We start from the raw sequence: 20,775 nt of genomic DNA on the forward strand, positions 1-20,775 counted from the left end.
CCTGGGCTTTGCTAATTTTTATCGTCGCTTCATCTGTAATTTTTCTAGCATTGCCAGACCATTGACCGATTTGACCAAGAAGGGTGCTGATTTGGTTAATTGGTCTTCTGCTGCCGTGGAAGCTTTTCAGGAGTTGAAGCGTCGTTTTTGCTGTGTCCCTGTGTTGTGTCAACCTGATGTTTCTCTTCCGTTCCAGGTCGAGGTTGATGCTTCTGAGATTGGTGCAGGGGCGGTTTTGTCACAGAGAGGTTCTGGTTGCTCAGTGTTCAAACCATGTGCTTTCTTTTCCAGGAAATTTTCTGCTGCTGAGCGTAATTATGATGTGGGCAACCGAGAGTTGCTGGCCATGAAGTGGGCATTCGAGGAGTGGCGTCATTGGCTTGAGGGTGCTAAGCATCGCGTGGTGGTATTGACTGATCATAAGAACTTGACTTATCTCGAGTCTGCCAAGCGCTTGAATCCTAGACAGGCCGTTGGTCGTTATTTTTTGCTCGTTTTGATTTTGTGATTTCATACCTTCCGGGCTCTAAAAATGTGAAGGCGGATGCTCTGTCTAGGAGTTTTGTGCCCGACTCTCCGGGGTTATCTGAGCCGGCGAGTATCCTCAAGGAAGGAGTCATTGTGTCTGCCATCTCCCCTGATTTGCGGAGAGTGTTGCAGAAATTTCAGGCTAATAAACCTGATCGTTGTCCGGCCGAGAAACTGTTCGTCCCTGATAGGTGGACTAGTAAAGTTATCTCTGAACTTCATTGTTCGGTGCTGGCCGGTCATCCAGGAATCTTTGGTACCAGGGAGTTGGTTGCTAGATCCTTCTGGTGGCCATCTCTGTCACGGGATGTGCGTGCTTTTGTGCAGTCCTGTGGAATTTGTGCTAGGGCTAAGCCCTGCTGTTCACGTGCCAGTGGGTTGCTTTTGCCCTTGCCGGTCCCGAAGAGGCCTTGGACACATATTTCGATGGATTTCATTTCTGACCTTCCCGTTTCTCAAAAAATGTCGGTCATTTGGGTGGTCTGTGATCGCTTTTCTAAAATGGTCCATCTGGTGCCCTTGGTTAAATTGCCTTCCTCCTCTGATTTGGTGCCTTTGTTCTTCCAGCATGTGGTTCGTTTACATGGCATTCCTGAGAATATTGTTTCTGACAGAGGTTCCCAGTTTGTCTCGAGGTTCTGGCGAGCCTTTTGTGGTAGGATGGGCATTGACCTATCTTTCTCCTCGGCCTTCCATCCTCAGACTAATGGCCAGACCGAACGAACCAATCAGACCTTGGAAACATATCTGAGATGTTTTGTTTCCGCTGACCAGGATGATTGGGTGTCATTTTTGCCGTTGGCTGAGTTCGCCCTTAATAATCGGGCCAGCTCGGCTACCTTGGTCTCTCCATTTTTCTGCAATTCTGGGTTCCATCCTCGTTTCTCTTCAGGACAGGTTGAGTCTTCGGACTGTCCTGGTGTGGATTCTGTGGTGGACAGGTTGCAGCAGATCTGGACTCAGGTAGTGGACAATTTGACCTTGTCCCAGGAGAAGGCTCAGCTTTTCGCTAATCGCAGACGCCGTGTGGGACCCCGACTTCGTGTTGGGGATTTGGTTTGGTTATCTTCTCGTCATATTCCTATGAAGGTTTCCTCTCCTAAATTTAAACCTCGTTTTATTGGTCCGTATAGGATTTCTGAGATTCTCAATCCGGTGTCTTTTCGTCTGACCCTCCCAGACTCCATTTCCATACATAATGTATTCCATAGGTCGTTGTTGAGGAGATACGTGGCACCTATGGTTCCATCTGTGGAGCCTCCTGCCCCTGTTTTGGTGGAGGGGGAATTGGAGTATATTGTGGAGAAGATTTTGGATTCTCGTGTCTCTAGACGGAAACTCCAGTATCTGGTCAAATGGAAGGGTTATGCTCAGGAAGATAATTCCTGGGTTTTTGCCTCTGATGTCCATGCCCCAGATCTTGTTCGTGCCTTTCATGTGGCTCATCCTGGTCGGCCTGGGGGTTCTGGTGAGGGTTCGGTGACCCCTCCTCAAGGGGGGGGTACTGTTGTGAATTCTGTGGCTGAGTTCACTTCTGTGGTCACAAGTGGTATTGCAGTCTCTGGGCTTCCTCCTTCAGGTGTTTTGGTGAGCTCGTTGGCTGCCTTGCTATTTAGCTCCACCTGAGTCTGTCTTCCTTGCTCCTTGTCAATGTTCCAGTGTTGGATCTGAGCTACTGCATCTTTCCTTGGGCCTGCTGCTCTGCTAGATAAGTGCTTCTAGTTTGTTTTCTGTTTTTTTCTGTCCAGCTTGCTATTGTCTTTTGCTGGAAGCTCTGAGAAGCAGAGGGGTGCACCGCCGTGCTGTTAGTTCGGCACGGTGGGTCTTTTTGCCCCTTTGCGTGGTTTTCGTTTTAGGGTTTTTTGTAGACTGCATAGTTCTCTTTGCTATCCTCGCTCTGTCTAGAATATCGGGCCTCACTTTGCTGAATCTATTTCATTCCTACGTTTGTCTTTTCATCTTGCTAACAGTCATTATATGTGGGGGGCTGCCTATTCCTTTGGGGTATTTCTCTGAGGTAAGTCAGGCTTGTATTTCTATCTTCAGGCTAGTCAGCTCCTCAGGCAGTGCCGAGTTGCATAGGTAGTTGTTAGGCGCAATCCACTGCTGCTTATAGTTGTGTGAGGATAGATCAGGTACTGCAGTCTACAGAGATTCCACGTCTCAGAGCTCGTCCTATTGTTTTTGGTTATTGCCAGATCTCTGTATGTGCGCTGATTACTGCACGCTGTGTTGCCTGATTGCCAGCCATAACAGCTATCAATTTGATTCCTGGTGGTAAATTCCCAAAAGGTCGACTGTTTAATTTATCCGTGCCTGAGCACACCGCTATGCGCAGTTATGTGAAGGAATCCCTGGAGAAGGGGCATATTCGCCCGTCATCGTCGCCATTAGGAGCAGGGTTCTTTTTTGTAGCCAAAAAGGATGGTTCGCTGAGACCTTGTATAGATTATCGCCTTTTTAATAAGATCACTGTTAAATTTCAGTACCCCTTGCCTTTGTTATCTGATTTGTTTGCTCGGATTAAGGGGGCTAGTTGGTTCACCAAGATTGATCTTCGTGGTGCGTATAATCTGGTGCGAATCAGGCGAGGCGATGAATGGAAAACTGCATTTAATACGCCCGAGGGTCATTTTGAGTATCTAGTGATGCCATTCGGACTTGCCAATGCTCCATCAGTGTTTCAGTCCTTTATGCATGACATCTTCCGAGAGTACCTGGATAAATTCCTGATTGTGTACTTGGATGACATTTTGATCTTCTCGGATGATTGGGAGTCTCATGTGAAACAGGTCAGAACGGTTTTTCAGGTCCTGCGTACTAACTCTTTGTTTGTGAAGGGATCAAAGTGTCTCTTTGGTGTGCAGAAGGTTTCATTTTTGGGGTTCATCTTTTCCCCTTCTACTATCGAGATGGATCCAGTTAAGGTCCAAGCCATCCATGATTGGTCTCAGCCGACATCTCTGAAAAGTCTGCAAAAGTTCCTGGGCTTTGCTAATTTTTATCGTCGCTTCATCTGCAATTTTTCTAGTATTGCCAAACCATTGACCGATTTGACCAAGAAGGGTGCTGATTTGGTCAATTGGTCTTCTGCTGCTGTGGAAGCTTTTCAAGAGTTGAAGCGTCGTTTTTCTTCTGCCCCTGTGTTGTGTCAACCTGATGTTTCTCTTCCGTTCCAGGTCGAGGTTGATGCTTCTGAGATTGGAGCAGGGGCTGTTTTGTCGCAGAGAGGTTCTGATTGTTCAGTGATGAAACCATGCGTTTTTTTTTCCAGGAAGTTTTTGCCTGCTGAGCGGAATTATGATGTGGGCAACCGAGAGTTGCTGGCCATGAAGTGGGCATTCGAGGAGTGGCGTCATTGGCTTGAAGGAGCTAAGCATCGCGTGGTGGTATTGACTGATCATAAGAGCCTGACTTATCTCGAGTCTGCTAAGCGTTTGAATCCTAGACAGGCTCGTTGGTCGCTGTTTTTCGCCTGTTTTGACTTTGTGATTTCGTACCTTCCGGGCTCTAAAAATGTGAAGGCGGATGCTCTGTCTAGGAGTTTTGTGCCCGACTCTCCGGGTTTATCTGAGCCGGCGGGTATCCTCAAGGAAGGAGTAATTGTGTCTGCCATCTCCCCTGATTTGCGGCGGGTGCTGCAAAAATTTCAGGCTAATAAACCTGATCGTTGTCCAGCGGAGAAACTGTTTGTCCCGGATAGGTGGACAAATAAAGTGATCTCTGAGGTTCATTGTTCGGTGTTGGCTGGTCATCCTGGAATCTTTGGTACCAGAGAGTTAGTGGCTAGATCCTTTTGGTGGCCGTCTCTGTCGCGGGATGTGCGTTCTTTTGTGCAGTCCTGTGGGATTTGTGCTCGGGCTAAGCCCTGCTGTTCTCGTGCCAGTGGGTTGCTTTTGCCCTTGCCGGTCCCGAAGAGACCTTGGACACATATCTCTATGGATTTTATTTCAGATCTTCCCGTCTCTCAAAAGATGCCAGTCATTTGGGTGGTCTGTGATCGCTTTTCTAAGATGGTCCATCTGGTACCCTTGTCCAAGTTGCCTTCCTCCTCTGATTTGGTGCCATTGTTCTTCCAGCATGTGGTTCGTTTGCATGGCATTCCAGAGAATATCGTTTCTGACAGAGGTTCCCAGTTTGTTTCGAGGTTTTGGCGAGCCTTTTGTGGTAGGATGGGCATTGATTTGTCTTTTTCCTCGGCTTTTCATCCTCAGACTAATGGCCAGACCGAACGAACCAATCAGACCTTGGAAACCTATCTGAGATGCTTTGTTTCTGCCGATCAGGATGACTGGGTGTCCTTTTTGCCTTTGGCTGAGTTCGCCCTTAATAATCGGGCTAGCTCGGCTACCTTGGTTTCGCCATTTTTCTGCCATTCTGGGTTCCATCCTCGTTTCTCTTCAGGACAGGTTGAGTCTTCGGACTGTCCTGGTGTGGATACTGTGGTGGACAGGTTGCAGCAGATTTGGACTCATGTAGTGGACAATTTGACCTTGTCCCAGGAGAAGGCTCAACGTTTCGCTAATCGTAGACGTTGTGTGGGTCCCCGACTTCGTGTTGGGGATCTGGTTTGTTTATCTTCTCGTCATATTCCTATGAAGGTTTCCTCTCCGAAGTTTAAACCTCGTTTCATTGGTCCTTATAGGATTTCTGAGGTTATTAATCCTGTGTCTTTTCGTCTGACCCTCCCAGATTCTTTTTTCATACATAACGTCTTCCATAGGTCATTGTTGCGGAGATACGTGGCACCTATGGTTCCATCTGTTGACCCTCCTGCCCCGGTTTTGGTGGAGGGGGAATTGGAGTATATTGTGGAGAAGATTTTGGATTCTCGTGTTTCAAGACGGAAACTCCAGTATCTGGTTAAATGGAAGGGTTATGCTCAGGAGGATAATTCCTGGGTTTTTGCCTCTGATGTCCATGTTCCCGATCTTGTTCGTGCCTTTCATGTGGCTCATCCTGGTCGGCCTGGGGGCTCTGGTGAGGGTTCGGTGACCCCTCCTCAAGGGGGGGTACTGTTGTGAATTCTGTGGCAGAGCTCCCTCCTGTGGTCACAAGTGGTACTTCGGCTGATTCTCTCTGGGAGCTTCCGTTTGTGGAGGAAACTGGTACTGCTGCTTCTGAGTTTCCTCCCTCAGGTGATCTGGTGAGGTCGTTAGGTGCTTCTCTACTTAACCCCACCTAATGCTTTGATTCATGCTTCCTGTCAATGTTCCAGTGTTGGACTTGTGTTTCTCTGGATCATTCCTGTGGCCTGCTGCTCTGCATAGCTAAGTGCTTCTTTGCTATTTGTTGCTATTTTTTCTGTCCAGCTTGTCTATTTGCTTTGCTGGAAGCTCTGGGACGCAAAGGGTGTACCTCCGTGCCGTTAGTTCGGTACGGAGGGTCTTTTTGCCCCTTTGCGTGGTTTTCTTTAGGGTTTTGTGTAGACCGCAAAGTTATCTTTCCTATCCTCGTTCTGTCTAGAATATCGGGCCTCACTTTGCTGAATCTATTTCATCCCTACGTTTGTCTTTTCATCTTACTCACAGTCATTATATGTGGGGGGCTGCCTTTTCCTTTGGGGTATTTCTCTGAGGCAAGGTAGGCTTATTTTTTCTATCTTCAGGCTAGTTAGTTTCTCAGGCTGTGCCGAGTTGCATAGGGAGCGTTAGGCGCAATCCACGGCTGCCTCTAGTTGTGTTTGGAGAGGATCAGGGATTGCGGTCTGCAGAGTTCCCACGTCTCAGAGCTCGTTCTATTATTTTGGGTTATTGTCAGATCACTGTATGTGCTCTGACCTCCATGTCCATTGTGATACTGAATTGCCTTTCATAACGCTGTGGGCCAGATTGATTCATTAGTCTCCCATCCCTCCATAAAAGAAGGGGAGATTAATATTGGCAAATCTGTGCATCTGCGTCAGTCCTGTTAGTGGCATATCTGTCAGCCACTGAAACACTACTGTAAAACTGTGGGCCAGATTGATTCACTAGTCTCCCATCCCCCCAAAAAAAGAAGGGGAGATTAATATTGGCAAATCTGTGCATCTGCGTCAGTCCTGTTAGTGGCATATCTGTCAGCCACTGAAACACTACTGTAAAACTGTGGGCCAGATTGATTCACTAGTCTCCCATCCCCCCCCCCCAAAAAGAAGGGGAGATTAATATTGGCAAATCTGTGCATCTGCGTCAGTCCTGTTAGTGGCATATCTGTCAGCCACTGAAACACTACTGCAAAACTGTGAGCCAGATTGATTCACTAGTCTCCCATCCCCCCCCCAAAAAAGAAGGGGAGATTAATATTGGCAAATCTGTGCATCTGCGTCAGTCCTGTTAGTGGCATATCTGTCAGCCACTGAAACATTACTGTAAAACTGTGGGCCAGATTGATTCACTAGTCTCCCATCCCCCCCAAAAAGAAGGGGAGATTAATATTGGCAAATCTGTGCATCTGCGTCAGTCCTGTTAGTGGCATATCTGTCAGCCACTGAAACACTACTGTAAAACTGTGGGCCAGATTGATTCACTTGTCTCCCATCCCCCCCAAAAAAGAAGGGGAGATTAATATTGGCAAATCTGTGCATCTGCGTCAGTCCTGTTAGTGGCATATCTGTCAGCCACTGAAACAATACTGTAAAACTGTGGGCCAGATTGATTCACTAGTCTCCCATCCCCCCCAAAAAAGAAGGGGAGATTAATATTGGCAAATCTGTGCATCTGCGTCAGTCCTGTTAGTGGCATATCTGTCAGCCACTGTGTGCCACTGAAACTGTGTACTGTAATACAGAGGGCCTGATTTTCCCTGCACTCCCACACACCTATAAAGGGAGATTTAAATTCACAACAATTTTGCATCCACCTTGTAACAGGTTTTACAATACCAAATAATGTTTGTAAGTTTAGTTACATATTTCCAAGAATGAGGAAGTCTGGTGGAAGAGGTCGTGGCCGTGTGCGGTCATTGCCAGCTGGTAATGATGGTAGTGGTGGTGGAGCATCAGGTGGTCGTGGGACAAGCAATATAGCACCTAAGTCTCGAGTTGTTCAGCCACCGTCATCGTCTGGCAACACAAGGCCTCGAACGCTCCCTTTTCTGGGAGTAGGAAAACCGCTTTTAAAGCCGGAGCAGCAGGAACAAGTTTTGGCTTTCCTTGCTGCCTCTGCCTCTAGCTCTTTTGCCTCCTCTTCGGAAACTGCAAAATGTAAAAGCAGTGTGTCGTCAGTGGATGTTCCCGGTCAGGGACAAGTCGCTTCCTTGCGTTCTTCACCCAGAACAACAGAGAAGGATGCGTCAGGCGACAACGGGTTTCTCCATGGAGCTCTTTACACATACCGTTCCTGGGTTAGAAAGGGAAATTGTTAACAGGTCATGCCCATTACAAGATGAATCGGACATGGAGTGCACAGATGCACAGCCACAGCCAGATTCTTATGCTGTTCCTTTGACTCAGATCACAACATTGCCCTCACAGTGTACTGATCCAGAATCTGACCAGGTGAGACTATGGAGCCCCGTCACGAATGCTATAGCACCGGCTTACACGGTGACACAGAGGAAGGTGCACAGGACATAGAAGAGGAGGTCATAGATGACCCAGTTGTTGACCCCGATTGGCAGCCATTGGGGGAACAGGGTGCAGCCAGCAGTAGCTCTGAAGCGGAGGAGGAGGAGCTGCAGCAGGCATCAACATCACAACAGGTTCCATCTGGCAGGCCCGCATCTGGCCAAAAACGTGTGGCTAAACCAAAAGCAGTTGTAGGACAGCGTGGCCATCCAGTTAAAGTAGCTCAGTGTGCAATGCCTGAAAAGGTATCCAATAGTAGGAAGAGTACAGTCTGGCATTTTTTTAACCAACATCCAAATGATCCGTGCAAAGTCATCTGTAAGAAATGCTCAAGGACCTTCAGCAGAGGTCAGAATGTTAAAAGTTTAAATACAAGTTGCATGCGTAGACATTTAAACACCATGCACTTGCAATCCTGGAGTAACTACCAAACATCCCTTAACGTTGTTGCACCCTCTCTCAATGAAGCTAGTCAGCAACGCTACATACCTTCCCTCACTGTAAGCCCAACGTTTACCACACCACCTGCAGCAAATGTGGAGGTTTTGTCGCAAGGCCAAAGCAGTCAGGGAATCACCAGGTTCTTGGTAGGAAACACTGTATATAGGCCAACAGCAAGAATACCATCATCAACCCTCTCTCAGTCTGCCATGTCCACCGGCACCCCCGCTAGTACCACCATATGCAGCTCTCCAGTCCAGCTCACCCTACAAGAGACTCTCGTTAGGAAAAGGAAGTACTCATCCTCTCATCCGCGAACACAGGGTTTGAATGCCCACATTGCTAGACTAATCTCATTAGAGATGATGCCCTACCGGTTAGTTGAAAGCGAAGCTTTCAAAGCCCTGATGGGCTATGCTGTACCACGCTACGAGCTACCCAGTCGACACTTCTTTTCGAGAAAAGCCATCCCAGCCCTCCACCAGCACGTAAAAGACCGCATTTTCCATGCACTCAGGCAATCTGTGAGTAGAAAGGTGCACCTGACAACAGATGCATGGACCAGTAGGCATGGCCAGGGGCATTACGTGTCCATCACTGCTCACTGGGTTAATGTGGTGTATGCAGGGTCCACAGGGGACAGCGATATGGTGACAGTTCTGCCTAGCCCACGGTCTAGGAAACAGTTGGCTGTAGGCATTGGCCCCCCTCCTCTCCTCTTCGTCCTCCAGCAGAAGCAACAGCTCGTCCACAGACCGCAGTCACACGACCACTCCATCCGCAGCTGCCACTGTTGCACACGAGGTGTCCCATTATGGAACAGCTAGTGGCAAGCGTCAGCAGGCTGTATTGGCAATTAAGTGTTTGGGCGACAACAGACACACCGCGGAAGTTCTGTCCGAGTTCTTGCAGCAAGAAACTCAGTCATGGCTGGGCAGTGTACATCTTGAGGCGGGCAAGGTAGTGAGTGATAGCGGAAGGAATTTTATGGCTGCCATAGCACTTTTACAACTGAAACACATTTCTTGCCTGGCTCACACCTTAAACCTGGTGGTGCAGTGCTTCCTGAAAAGTTATCCGGGGTTACCTGACCTGCTCCTGAAGGTGGGCAGACTTTGCTCGCACATCCGCTGTTCGCCCGTACACTCTAGCCGTATGCAGAACCATCAGCGATCTTTGAACCTTCCACAGCATTGCCTAATCATCGACATTGCAACAAGGTGGAACTCCACACTGCACATGCTTCAGAGACTGTGCGAACAGAGGCGTGCTGTTATGTATTTGTGGGAGGATACACATACACGGGCAGGCAGTTGGATGGCAGACATGGAGTTGTCAGGTGTGCAGTGGTCGAAGCTACAAGACCTCTGTCAAGTCCTTCAGTGTTTTGTGGAATGCACACGGCTGGTTAGTGCAGACAACGCCATAATAAGCATGAGCATCCCCCTAATGCGTCTGCTGATGCAAAGTTTGACGCACATAAAGGAGCAGGCGTCTGCAGCCGAGGACGAGGGAAGCCATGATGACAGTCAGCCATTGTCTGGTCAGGGAAGTCTACTGGACGAGGTGGCGGGCGAAGAGGAGGAGGACAAGGAGGATGATGGGTGTTATGTTTGCTAATGACAGGTGTTATGAAGGCAATCCAGAAACACAGTGTGCTTAGCGATCAGAGCGCACACAGTGATCTGACAAATACCCAAAAATACAAGAACGAGCTCTGAGACATGGAAACTCTGTAGACTGCACACCTGATCCTATCCTAAACACAACTAAAAGCGGCTGTGGATTGCGCCTAACAACTACCTAGGCAACTCGGCACAGCCTAAGAAACTAGCTAGCCTGAAGATAGAAAAATAGGCCTGACTTGCCCCAGAGAAATTCCCCAAAGGAAAAGGCAGCCCCCCACATATAATGACTGTGAGTAAGATGAAAAGACAAAACGTAGGGATGAAATAGATTCAGCAAAGTGGGGCCCGATATTCTAGGACAGAGCGAGGACAGTAAAGCGAACTTTGCAGTCTACAAAAAACCCTAAAGCAAAACCACGCAAAGGGGGCAAAAAAAACCCACCGTGCCGAACTAACGGCACGGCGGTACACCCTTTGCGTCTCAGAGCTTCCAGCAAAACAAAAGACAAGCTGGACAGAAAAAAAGCAACAAAAAAGCAAAAAGCACTTAGCTTATACAGAGCAGCAGGTCACAGGAACAATCAGGAGAAGCTCAGATCCAACACTGAAACATTGACAAGGAGCAAGGATAGCAGCATCAGGCGGAGTTAAGTAATGAAGCAGTTAACGAGCTCACCAGAACACCTGAGGGAGGAAGCTCAGAAGCTGCAGTACCACTTGTGACCACAGGAGTGAATTCAGCCACAGAATTCACAACAGTACCCCCCCCTTGAGGAGGGGTCACCGAACCCTCACCAGAGCCCCCAGGCCGACCAGGATGAGCCGCATGAAAGGCACGAACAAGATCGGAAGCATGAACATCAGAGGCAAAAACCCAGGAATTATCTTCCTGAGCATAACCCTTCCATTTAACCAGATACTGGAGTTTCCGTCTAGAAACACGAGAATCCAAAATCTTCTCCACAATATACTCCAATTCCCCCTCCACCAAAACCGGGGCAGGAGGCTCAACAGATGGAACCATAGGTGCCACGTATCTCCGCAACAACGACCTATGGAATACATTATGTATGGAAAAGGAGTCTGGGAGGGTCAAACGAAAAGACACAGGATTAAGAACCTCAGAAATCCTATACGGACCAATAAAACGAGGTTTAAATTTAGGAGAGGAAACCTTCATAGGAATATGACGGGAAGATAACCAAACCAGATCCCCAACACGAAGTCGGGGACCCACACGGCGTCTGCGATTAGCGAAAAGTTGAGCTTTCTCCTGGGACAAGATCAAATTGTCCACTACCTGAGTCCAAATCTGCTGCAACCTATCCACCACAGAATCCACACCAGGACAGTCCGAAGACTCAACCTGTCCGGAAGAGAAACGAGGATGGAACCCAGAATTGCAAAAAAATGGAGAAACCAAGGTAGCCGAGCTGGCCCGATTATTAAGGGCGAACTCAGCCAACGGCAAAAAGGACACCCAATCATCCTGGTCTGCAGAAACAAAACATCTCAGATATGTTTCCAAGGTCTGATTGGTTCGTTCGGTCTGGCCATTAGTCTGAGGATGGAAAGCCGAGGAAAAGGATAGGTCAATGCCCATCCTACCACAAAAGGCTCGCCAAAACCTTGAAACAAACTGGGAACCTCTGTCAGAAACAATATTCTCAGGAATGCCATGCAACCGAACCACATGCTGAAAGAACAAAGGTACCAAATCAGAGGAGGAAGGCAATTTAGCCAAGGGCACCAGATGGACCATTTTAGAAAAGCGATCACAGACCACCCAAATGACTGACATCTTTTGAGAAACGGGAAGGTCAGAAATGAAATCCATCGAAATATGTGTCCAAGGCCTCTTTGGGACCGGCAAGGGCAAAAGCAACCCACTGGCACGAGAACAGAAGGGCTTAGCCCTAGCACAAATCCCACAGGACTGCACAAAAGTACGTACATCCCGTGACAGAGATGGCCACCAGAAGGATCTAGCCACTAACTCTCTGGTACCAAAGATTCCAGGATGACCAGCCAACACCGAACAATGAAGTTCGGAGATAAGTTTATTAGTCCACCTATCAGGGACGAACAGTTTCTCTGCTGGACAACGATCAGGTTTATTCGCCTGAAATTTTTGCAGCACCCGCCGCAAATCAGGGGAGATGGCAGACACAATGACTCCTTCCTTGAGGATACCCGCTGGCTCAGATAAACCCGGAGAGTCGGGCACAAAACTCCTAGACAGAGCATCCGCCTTCACATTTTTAGAGCCCGGAAGGTACGAAATCACAAAGTCGAAGCGGGCAAAAAATAACGACCAACGGGCCTGTCTAGGATTCAAGCGCTTGGCAGACTCGAGATAAGTCAAGTTCTTATGATCAGTCAATACCACCACGCGATGCTTAGCTCCTTCAAGCCAATGACGCCACTCCTCGAATGCCCACTTCATGGCCAGCAACTCTCGATTGCCCACATCATAATTACGCTCAGCGGGCGAAAACTTCCTGGAAAAGAAAGCACATGGTTTCATCAATGAGCAATCAGAACCTCTCTGTGACAAAACCGCCCCTGCTCCAATCTCAGAAGCATCAACCTCGACCTGGAACGGAAGAGAAACATCTGGCTGACACAACACAGGGGCAGAACAAAAACGACGCTTCAACTCCTGAAAAGCTTCCACAGCAGCAGAAGACCAATTAACCAAATCAGCACCCTTCTTGGTCAAATCGGTCAATGGTTTGGCAATGCTAGAAAAATTACAGATGAAGCGACGATAAAAATTAGCAAAGCCCAGGAACTTTTGCAGACTTTTCAGAGATGTCGGCTGAATCCAATCCTGGATGGCTTGGACCTTAACTGGATCCATCTCGATAGTAGCAGGGGTAAAGATGAACCCCAAAAATGAAACTTTCTGCACACCGAAGAGACACTTTGATCCCTTCACAAACAAAGAGTTAGCACGCAGGACCTGAAAAACCATTCTGACCTGCTTCACATGAGACTCCCAATCATCTGAGAAGATCAAAATGTCATCCAAGTAAACAATCAGGAATTTATCCAGATACTCACGGAAGATGTCATGCATTAAAGACTGAAACACAGATGGAGCATTGGCAAGTCCGAACGGCATCACTAGATACTCAAAATGACCCTCGGGCGTATTGAATGCAGTTTTCCATTCATCTCCTTGCCTGATTCTCACCAGATTATACGCACCACGAAGATCTATCTTAGTGAACCAACTAGCCCCCTTAATCCGAGCAAACAAGTCAGATAACAATGGCAAGGGATACTGAAATTTAACAGTGATCTTATTAAGAAGGCGGTAATCAATACACGGTCTCAGCGAACCATCCTTCTTGGCTACAAAGAAGAACCCTGCTCCCAGTGGTGATGACGATGGACGAATATGTCCCTTCTCCAGGGATTCCTTCACATAACTGCGCATAGCGGCGTGTTCGGGCACGGATAAATTAAATAATCGACCCTTAGGGAATTTACTACTAGGAATCAAATTGATAGCACAATCACAATCCCTATGCGGAGGTAGGGCATCGGACTTGGGCTCCTCAAATACATCCTGATAATCAGACAAGAACTCTGGGACCTCAGAAGGGGTGGATGACGAAATCGACAAAAATGGAACATCACCATGTACCCCCTGACAACCCCAGCTGGATACCGACATGGAATTCCAATCCAATACTGGATTATGGGTTTGTAGCCATAGCAACCCCAACACGACCACATCATGCAGATTATGCAACACCAGAAAGCGAATAACTTCCTGATGTGCAGGAGCCATGCACATGGTCAGCTGGGCCCAGTATTGAGGTTTATTCTTGGCCAAAGGTGTAGCATCAATTCCTCTCAATGGAATAGGACATCGCAAAGGCTCCAAGAAAAACCCACAACGTTTAGCATAATCCAAATCCATCAGATTCAGGGCAGCGCCCGAATCCACAAACGCCATGACAGAAAACGACGACAAAGAGCATATCAAGGTAATGGACAGAAGGAATTTGGACTGTACAGTACCAATGACGGCAGACCTAGCGGACCGCTTAGTGCGCTTAGGACAATCAGAAATAGCATGAGTGGAATCACCACAGTAGAAACACAGACCATTCAGACGTCGGTATTCCTGCCGTTCAACTCTAGTCATAGTCCTATCGCACTGCATAGGCTCAGGTTTAACCTCAGGCAGTACCGCCAAATGGTGCACAGATTTACGCTCGCGCAAGCGTCGACTGATCTGAATGGCCAAAGACAAAGACTCATTCAAACCAGCAGGCATAGGAAATCCCACCATGACATCCTTAAGAGCCTCAGAGAGACCCTTTCTGAACAAAGCTGCAAGCGCAGATTCATTCCACTGAGTGAGTACTGACCATTTCCTAAATTTCTGACAATATACTTCTATATCATCCTGACCCTGGCACAAAGCCAGCAAATTTTTCTCAGCCTGATCCACTGAATTAGGCTCATCGTACAGCAATCCGAGCGCCAGGAAAAACGCATTGACACTACTCAATGCAGTGTCTCCTGGCGCAAGAGAAAATGCCCAGTCTTGAGGGTCGCCGCGCAAAAAAGAAATAATAATCAAAACCTGTTGAATAGGATTACCAGAAGAATGAGGTTTCAAGGCCAGAAATAGCTTACAATTATTTTTGAAACTTAGAAACTTAGTTCTATCTCCAAAAAACAAATCAGGAATAGGAATTCTTGGTTCTAACATAGATTTCTGATCAATAGTATCTTGAATTTTTTGTACATTTATAACGAGATTATCCATTGAAGAGCACAGACCCTGAATATCCATGTCCACACCTGTGTCCAGAATCACCCAAATGTCTAGGGGAAAAAAAAAAAGTGAACACAGAGCAGAAAAAAAAAAAAAAAAATGATGTCAGAACTTTTTCTTTCCCTCTATTGAGAATCATTAGTTTGGCTCCTTGTACTGTTATGTTTGCTAATGACAGGTGTTATGAATGCAATCCAGAAACACAGTGTGCTTAGCGATCAGAGCGCACACAGTGATCTGACAAATACCCAAAAATACAAGAACGAGCTCTGAGACGTGGAAACTCTGTAGACTGCACACCTGATCCTATCCTAAACACAACTAAAAGCGGCTGTGGATTGCGCCTAACAACTACCTAGGCAACTCGGCACAGCCTAAGAAACTAGCTAGCCTGAAGATAGAAAAATAGGCCTGACTTGCCCCAGAGAAATTCCCCAAAGGAAAAGGCAGCCCCCCACATATAATGACTGTGAGTAAGATGAAAAGACAAAACGTAGGGATGAAATAGATTCAGCAAAGTGGGGCCCGATATTCTAGGACAGAGCGAGGACAGTAAAGCGAACTTTGCAGTCTACAAAAAACCCTAAAGCAAAATCACGCAAAGGGGGCAAAAAAAACCCACCGTGCCGAACTAACGGCACGGCGGTACACCCTTTGCGTCTCAGAGCTTCCAGCAAAACAAAAGACAAGCTGGACAGAAAAAAAGCAACAAAAAAGCAAAAAGCACTTAGCTTATACAGAGCAGCAGGTCACAGGAACAATCAGGAGAAGCTCAGATCCAACACTGAAACATTGACAAGGAGCAAGGATAGCAGCATCAGGCGGAGTTAAGTAATGAAGCAGTTAACGAGCTCACCAGAACACCTGAGGGAGGAAGCTCAGAAGCTGCAGTACCACTTGTGACCACAGGAGTGAATTCAGCCACAGAATTCACAACAGATGGGGATGAGTATTTTTTTGGATAAGGAAGCTTCTCAGGGGGCAATAGAAACTGGTGGCATTGCAAGGCCAGGTTCAGGATTTTTGAGGGAGGCAAGTGACGTTGATTTGCCCGAATGTGCTCCTCAACCCAGCACAAGCAATGAATTGACAACTGGAACATTGGCCCACATGGCGGATTATGCCTTGCGTATCCTCAAAAGGGACCCCTGCATTATAAAAATGATGACCGATGACGATTACTGGTTGGCCTGCCTCCTAGATCCACGCTATAAGGGGAAACTGCAAAACATCATGCCACATGAGAACCTTGAACAAATATTGGCAACCAAACAAGCAACTCTTGTTGACCGTTTGATTCAGGCATTCCCAGCACACAGCGCCGGTGATGGTTCTCACATGAGCTGCAGGGGACAACAGGGCAGAGATGTTAGAGGTGCACAAATCAGAAGTGGCATTGGACAGAGGGGTTTTCTGACCAGATTGTGGAGTGATTTCGCAATGACCGCAGACAGGACAGGCACTGCAGCTTCAATTCAAAGTGACAGGAGACAACATTTGTCCAGTATGGTTACTAACTATTTTTCCTCCCCTATCGATGTTCTCCCTCACCTGTCATTCCCATTTGATTACTGGGCATCCAAAATAGACACCTGGCCTGAATTGTCCGAATATGCATTGCAGGAGCTCGCTTGCCCAGCAGCTAGTGTGCTATCAGAAAGAGTATTCAGTGCTGCTGGTTCAATACTGACCAAAAAAGGACTCATTTGGCAACCCAAAATGTTGATGATCTAACCTTCATTAAAATGAACCACTCATGGATTTCTATTTATTTTGCCCCACCTTTCCCGGCTGACACCTAGCTTTCCTTTAAAAAGGTCTTGCTTTTGGACTGGTCTTACTGAGTGTTCCAATTTCTCCATTTGCAGCTGCTGTATGTCCAGCATACGACACGTTTACACCTCCCTAAATGGGCTGACTCCCTCCACGGGGCCGTGGTCTCGCCATTTGGCGAAAGCACCCGTGAGAGTGCCTTTTTTTTCTGAAGAGGTGAGTGTGCCCACTTTAGGTCGACGACACTGGCACCGGGTCCCTCACAGTACAATGAAGTGTCTCTGGCGGTGGTGGCGCGCACCCAACGTCAGACAAACCGTTGTAACATGAGGGGCCTTTGGCCAGTACCGCCGGGCACGAGAGAGTGCCCCCCACCCCCCAGCTCAAACTGTGCTCTACCACTTGCAAAATTATCTGTCACTGCTCCACCGCTGTTTAGTCTATGCGGTGAAATCCGTCAATGCCTGGCACTGACAATACCAATTTGTTGACATGTATGATGCTACTTAAAATATTCAGTGTCCCTGTCCTACATTTACACCAGTAAATACTTTGCGCCAAATAACAATGTCTGAAAGTCAGCAGAGGAGGCCACCCCTGTACCTAAGTATTCCACCCTTTTTTTTGAGGTTTTGTTTTTTGTGAGACATTAACATCTATGTATTCTTTTGGAGTACTAACTGTGTCAGACACTCCTTCCAATAGTCCTCCGCTGACCACACCAATGCTGCCTGTGTACCCCTGGATGCTATTTAAAAGTGCATAGAACCACCTTTTTTTATTTTAAGCCTACTAAGTCTGTCTACGGTCCCTCCTTCCAATAGTCCTCCACTGACCACACCAATGCTGACCGTGTACCCCTGGATCCTATTTAAAAGTGCATAGGGCCACCTTTTTTATATTTTAGGCCTACTATGTCTGTCTGCGGTCCCTCCTTCCAATAGTCGTCCACTGACCACACCAATGGTGACCGTGTACCCATGTAACCTTTTTTAAACCTGCATCGAGCCAACTTTGTGGTGTAAGGCCTACTAGCAGTGTCTGGCTGCGCCACTCAATACAGCTGTACTCTTAAAAAAAAAGGACCTGCAATTATCAGGTTTTCAGCCTATCGGAATTTTAAAACTGCAGTGGGGCTACTAGCTTGGTTGGGGCCTACTAACAGTGTCTGCCGCTCCAAGGTGTTCTCCTGGTTGCCTTTCCTGAGCTTCTATCTTCAGGCACTTGTTAAATAGTTGTTAAATGGAACAACTGCAGTGGGGCAACTAGTTTGGTTGGGGCCTACTAACGGTGTCTGCCGCTCCTTGCTGTTCTCCTGGTTTCCTGTCCTGAACTTCCATTTTCAGGCTCTCGTTAAGTAGTTGTTAATATTACACTGCATTTGGCCTACTAGTTGGGTTCGGGCCTACTATCGGTGTCTGCCGCTCCTTGCTGTTCTCCTCCACTGAACAAAGCAGTGCCGCCTGTTTACTACTGTTACCAATTTTGAATTGCATTTAGACTACTTACTGATTTGGACCTACTCACTGTGTCAGCCTCTCATTACAGTTGTCCTCCACTGAACAAAGCAATGCCGCCAGTTTAATCCTGTTACCAATTTTGAACTGCTTTTAGCCTACTTTTGTATTTGGGACTATATCTGTGTTTCCTCCTCATCCTGCCCATTGCCCAGCCAGTGCTAGATGACTCTGCTGGTACATTGACCCAGACCGCTACATTCCCCTTGCACGCTACACAGCCAGATTCTGACCCTGCTGAAAGTGAGGTTTCCCTTCCCGCATACTATACCACCTTAAACGGGAACAAAGAGGAAGGTGCAGATGAAAGTGCAGGTTCCTTCATCAGGTGTGTGGGGGTACTCGTTGGCGACATCACTGGCACAGGGCCCCTCATAGTACGCAAAAGTGTTGCTGCCGGTGGGAGGCGCCCCCGCCGTGCAAACACACCGCCGTACTTTGAGGGACCCTGTGCCAGTGCCAATGCGAACGAGTGGGACCCCCCTGCTTGCTCAGAATCACAGCACTTGCAAAGTTGAAATACTTACCTCTCCCTGCTCCACTGCCGTGACTTGGTCCACATTTCCTGGTCCTACTAAATACTTGAACCACCATACCCCCACAACTTTAGCCAAATGACCCCCAATGTCCAATGCCTAACTATTATTATAAGGTAAATTAAGATTGACAAGCTTCAGTACCAAGAATGGATGTTTTTGCCATTAAAATGGACACTGTAGGTGTTTTCCTGGCCTCCACTCACTGCCGACTATGCTCCCCCATTGACTAGCATTGGGTTTCGTGTTTCGGTCGATCCCCGACCCCGACTTTACGCGATAATCGGCCGATTTCATTCGACTCGACTTTTGAGATAGTCGGGTTTCGCAAAACCCGACTCGACCCTAAAAAAGTAAAAGTCGCTCAACCCTACTAATTACTTTTCCTTAATTGAAGAGCAGAAAGATAACTTGGCAAAGGGTGATTACACATAGGTGTCATTTGTCATTTGTAAAATGGATCACTTAAAAATAACAGAAAAGATAATAAATATAATAAATTACAGTTCACAGACTGTTGTTTTCAATGTGTTAATGTCTGAGCTGTGTAGCGCTGGCGTCCCTACACATTGCTCTTCTCCTGCAAGGACGCCGACTAACTCACAGGCACGGCCCACGTCCTGCTCTTTCTTCTCCTCCTTGCTCTGCTGCTGCCCGAGGTACGCGCATGGCACACAGATCCCCGAGCACTGTGCTTGGGGACCGCACGTGCACTCCCTCCTTCTTAAAGAGGCCACAAATGCACCATCCTAAAGGGTCCCCAGCCAATGGCATCTCCAGCTGCATTGAGGTGCCTGTGCAACTAGTTCTCAGGTCCCAGTGCTCGTATTCCTGTATACCTGTCTTGTAGATCAGCCGTGCCCACCTGCCTGTCTATCAGCCATGCTCACCTGCCTGACCGTCTATCAGCCATTCCCACCTGCCTGTCTGTCTACCAGCTGTGACCTCCTGCCTGTCTACCAGTCGTGCCCCCAATATCAGCCTGCCTGTGTGTCTGTCGTGCCAGTCAATACACCAGCCATGCCAACCAGTTCTTTCCATGTCTACCATTTCTGGACGGATTAAAAAAAAGCTTTTATCATGAAAAACACATCACACCTTAGATCTGTAAAATATTTCAAGTAGAGGGTTTCTACACATGCGAGTCATCTTATGTGGTGTATCTGATTAAGTGTCCTTGCAGTCTAGGATATGTTGGAGAAACTACTCAGCATATCCGAGACTGCATATCACAACACAGACCGACTATAAGATGTAGGAGACTCATGCTACCCATTCCTGCACATTTTGCTGCCGCGGGTCACAATGTATCCCAACTTAAATATCAAGTTATAGAAATTGTTTCACTACCCAGGAGGGGAGGAGACAGGATTAAGAAACCAATACTAAGGGAATCCTATTGGATTTTTATATTACTGACATTGGAACCATGGGGTCTGAATAGGGAGTATGAAATTACCTATTGAAGTTACCTATTTAATACCTGATTTTTGTTCTATAAAATTAAATGACTTGTCTTTGTTCCGTAAAACTGACTTAACATATGTATAATTTTGTCTCCTTTTTGCTCTTTCAGGTTACATAACGAACCTGGTAATAAATTATGGTCATTATTATATCTTTGATTTTTCCTGTACCATCTATTGTTTTTTTTCTCATTTATTCTCTTATTCCTTCCCCCTGTTTTTCCCCCCTCCCTCCCCTTTTTCCCCTGTTATTTTCCTTATTTATTTTCCATGCTTTTTTCTTCTTTTGCCTTTTCCTCCCTTTTTCTGTTGTGAATTATATTTTTTCTTATGATTATATACTCTACTGTTTCTCCCTTCTCCTTTAATTGATCTCACATTTCCCTTGCTTTGCAAGCGCAACTTATCTCTCCTCTTTCCTACTGATAGCGGCACTGTCCGGCTTTTTCCATCATAACACTTAATAGGGTAGTGCACATGCGCACCTTTGGCCTCTTCCTTCGGCTCTGTTCAGCACAGCTCGGTTAGCTTGGATGATT

General features: G+C 47.2%; 1 long non-coding RNA gene across 1 annotated transcript in view; it reads left to right on the forward strand.

Annotated features, from left to right (window-relative positions):
• Nucleotides 1-20,363, forward strand: part of LOC138657642 (uncharacterized) — a 152,318-nt gene extending 131,955 nt beyond the window's left edge. The window contains exon 3 of the long non-coding RNA XR_011317107.1: nt 20,347-20,363. This is a non-coding gene — a long non-coding RNA (uncharacterized lncRNA). The remainder of the gene's footprint in view (nt 1-20,346) is intronic.
• The last annotated feature ends 412 nt before the right edge of the window (nt 20,364-20,775 follow it).

The sequence above is a fragment of the Ranitomeya imitator genome, chromosome 1, assembly GCF_032444005.1.
Source record: "Ranitomeya imitator isolate aRanImi1 chromosome 1, aRanImi1.pri, whole genome shotgun sequence".
Taxonomy (NCBI): Eukaryota; Metazoa; Chordata; class Amphibia; order Anura; family Dendrobatidae; genus Ranitomeya; species Ranitomeya imitator.